This window comes from Myotis daubentonii, chromosome 10, assembly GCF_963259705.1.
Source record: "Myotis daubentonii chromosome 10, mMyoDau2.1, whole genome shotgun sequence".
Classification (NCBI taxonomy): Eukaryota; Metazoa; Chordata; class Mammalia; order Chiroptera; family Vespertilionidae; genus Myotis; species Myotis daubentonii.
This window is the reverse complement of record NC_081849.1, coordinates 22,718,999-22,723,018: the sequence shown is the minus strand read 5'-3', so window position 1 is coordinate 22,723,018 and position 4,020 is coordinate 22,718,999.

The window sequence follows — 4,020 nt, the reverse complement described above, 5'->3', positions numbered from 1 at the left end:
GCAACCAATCAATGTGTCTCTCTACGTCGATGTTTCTCTCTCTGTGTCTCTCCCCCTCCTTTCCTCGCTCTAAAAATCAATGGGAAAATATTCTCAAGTGAGAATTAACAAAACAAAACAAACAAACAAACCAAAATTCTAAATGTCAAGAAGTTTTAGGACTAGCTTAATAAATGTAGTTTGTAGTTGCCTTTTTATGCAAGCAAAGGCAGATACTGTATATGATGTCTTAAAGAGCTCTTTAAGTCTAAAATAAAACTTCTAAGTAATTAGAAAAGAGAGAGAGAGAGAGAGAACAGGCCCCTCACAAAGAGGCAGGTGCATTGCTCTTACCCTCTCTGCTTTGCCCCCCCCCCGGCCCTCCTGGACCCATGCCTCAGTTGTCCTGCTGGTCCCTCTCCTAACCCCTCACCCCCCGCCCCCCATTCTCAGGGCAGAGCCTTGTCTATGGGACTTGGGTAACTTCTCTCAGGTTCCCCAACTGCCCCAGGGACCCAGACAAAGGGCCCACCCTCAGTGGGAGCGGTTTCAGGTTAAAGGTGTATGAGTGGGTCCTGGCAGGACACAAGCTGAGGACATTTACAGAGATATGAACTGGGTTACAAAGCCACTGGGGAACTTCCAGGCATCCGGGGCCCAGCATCAGCCAAGAATCATTACCACCCTCGGAAGGTGGGTGGCCGGAGGCCTAGGACACGTCCCCTCCTGAGAGGCCTCTCCTGGAGGTCCTCAGACATCATCCTGCCACCCCTCCTTGGACCAGAGCCTGATCGGCAGCGTCTCCTGCTGTTGGGCATCGGCTGGGGTGAGGGGCAGGGGTCTGGGGTAAAGGACAGAGTGCCCCTCTTTATGCTTCAGCTCTGGCCCCACCAACCAGGGGCTGAACTCTGACCCCAAAAGCCCTACTCTGGGTGCCCATGGAAGTCTGAGTGAGTTTTGTGAGGCCCTTTCTGATCCCTGGTGTGTCGGGGACCCTGGGTCTTCACCTTGTCCCATGCTCGACCTGCTGGCGGCTCTCAGGTTTATTCCTGAACATTCCCAAAGGCACTCACAGTAAGATTCTAATAGGGACCTTCTGCTTTCTGAGCAGGGCCACTAGCCGAACCAGAAAAGCTGAAGACTGCAGTATCCCTCCACTCCCAAAGCTTTCTCATCTTCAGACCCCTCCCCCCTCACTCTACCCTTCATCCCCTCCTCTGCCCTCCAGCAGGTCCCACATCAGGCCTTGAATTTTAGGATGCCCTCGGGAAGGGTAGATGGGTAGCCACCATGTCCAGTGAACCCTGCTCCCACAGTCCATTGTTCCCTGGGGGCAGAGGACCAGCTCTGGGGACACACTGGGAGGTATTCAAGGTGCAGCCCTGGCTGGTTTGGCTCAGTGGATAGAGTGTTGGCCTGTGGACTGAAGGGTCAGTCCCGGATTCTATTCCGGTCAAGGCACATGCCTTAGTTTCAAGCTCGATCCCCAGTAGGGGGCATGCAGGAAGCAGCTGATCCATGATTTTCTCTCTCTCTCTCTCTCTCTCTCTCTCTCTCTCTCTCTCTCTCTCTCTCCTCTCTCTCTCCCTTCTTCTCTGAAATCAATAAAAAATATTTAAAAATAATTAAAGGGTAATTTAATTAATTTAATTTCCATCAGAAAGGTGACAATTATAAATATATTACATAGGATTCTGACTAAGGAGAGGGAGGCAGGGGTCTGGGACTTCAGAGGGAAGGCAGATTCACAGGTAGATTCGAAGGCTCAATATTTAGTAAACAAATTATTGCAGGGTCACCTGGGAACAATGGGACATCGAGGGGAGTCTAAGAAACAGAATTAGCATTCAGATCATATTATGGTGCTAATGTAATAAACAGTTCCCTTCCTTAAAGCAGGTCTTTATCGGAATTCTTTTAGACAGGTAAAGGGGGAGGTTCGAGAGTTCTGAGTTTTTTGTTTGTTTTTTAAAAAAAAACAGCTTAAAATAAGCAAATCCCAAAAGATGTATTTTGGAGTCGCAAACCCTGCTTCCCCCGCACCCCCACCTGCATGGCTGGGTGACAAGTAGAGATCACATAGGAGAAGTAATAAGAGTTACTGCCGCTGAAACCGGTTTGGCTCAGTGGATAGAGCGTCGGCCTGCGGACTGAGAGGTCCCGGGTTCGATTCCGGTCAAGGGCATGTACCTGGGTTGCGGGCACATCCCTGGTGAGGGATGTGCGAGAGGCAGCTGATCGATGTTTCTAACTCACTCTATCTCTCTCCCTTCCTCTCTGTGAAAAATCAATAAAATATATTTAAAAAAAAAAAAAAAGAGTTACTGCCTCCCGGCTGGTGCCGCTCAGTAGTTGAGTGTCAACCCAGGAACCAAATGGTCACTGGTTCAATTCTTGGTCAGGGCATGTGCTTGGTTTTTGGGTTCCATCCCCAGTAGGGGTGCATGCAGGAGGCAGCCGATTGAGGATGTTTCTCTCTCATCGATTTTTCTATCTCTCTCCATTCCTCTCTCTCTAAAAATCAATAAAACCATAGTTTTAAGGGGTAAAAAAAGTTATTGCCGATGTGCCAGGTACCACGCTGAGCGCTCTTTCCAGACATTAATTTGCTTCACCTTCGCAGACACTCTGTGGGGTAGGTGCTATTAGAGCGACTTGGCACAGCTAAGAAAATGTCACCGCTGAAAGTTAAAGGATTTGCCTGAGGTCACCAGCAGAAAGCGTCTGCTCCAGGAATTGCCTTGGCAGCTCTTCGCCTCTCCTCCACCCAGCCTCCCGAGGGACCAGCCTTCACACAGTGGAAACACAGCTGCCACTTCCTTGTCCTTTCCGCCAGCTGTTCCTGGCTTTCCTCTGCCCCCAGGGGCCTCGCTCCAGACCGGCTGAGGCCAGGGCTCAGTGCGGCCTCACAGCCTCCCCTCCCCCTGCTGCCAACTGCTCAGGCCCTGTAAGGGGCCCTCACTCCTGGGAGAGAAGCTGCCCTCCCTTAAGGTGCATGGAGAATGGGCTGGGGGACCTTTGTCCCTGCCTGGGCAGGGGGAGGCGTGGCCTCTGGTTTGCTGGCCTTTATGGCAGAAGGCAGACGGCTTGGGCAGGATTCATGGCTCCACCCTCAGTGTCCCTTTCCTGTGGGTCTGGGGCCCAACCCTACTTCCCTCTGCTTCCCAGCTGCACTAAGGAGTTTCCCAGACTTGTGGGCCCACGTGGCCAGCTTCCCTCACTTCCGCCCTGAGCCCCATCTGCCTGCCTTGCCCACTGCTCACCCCCAGGGCAGGCCTGAGCTCAGGAGCTGGAAAACGGGCTGGGACCAGACAGCAAACAGAGGCCTTGGCATTTGGGACCAAGCCTGGGTCTGCTGGGTGGACAGGGAGTGAGTAGAGACTAGGAAAGAATGAATAGGTGGAGAAAGGAAGAGGCGGCTGGAAGCCCCCGATTTCAGTGAGGGTAGCACGTATGGTATTTATTTACTGAGCCCTTGGCATGTGCCAACCACTACCCTAAATTCTTTACCTGTATAATCGCACTGAATCCGCACTGCAAGTCTCTATAGTAGATATTATCACCTTCAGTCTACAGACAGGGAGACTGAGGGACAGAGAAGTTAGGGGGACTGCCCAAGGGCATATGGAATTGGCCGAACCGGGATTTGAACCCAGCTCAGCCCACTTTTCCTGTCCACAGGCGAGGAAGGGTCAAAGCTGGACTGGGAACCGCAGGGGTAGAGTAACCCAAGGGGGCAGGGAGGCCAGCTGTCTCAGGGCCCCAGAGGAACGCATTTGTGTTTATGTTCAGGGTCTTCTCTGGCATCATATGCAGAAGTCGCTCTCAGCCCCGCTCCACTCCCTGCCCGTCTGGGGCTGCTACCGCCCGGAGCAGGACTGGGTCAGGCCCGGAATGGGACCCCGGGGTGGAGGTGCCCAGCAGGGGGGTAGGCGAAGCCTGCAGGATGACAGACTCCAGAAGCCCTCCCTGAACAAAGACTGGGTGGGAGGCGGCCTGGTGTGTCCCCACCCCGCCTCCCCCAGTGCCTCTGAGCCCAGA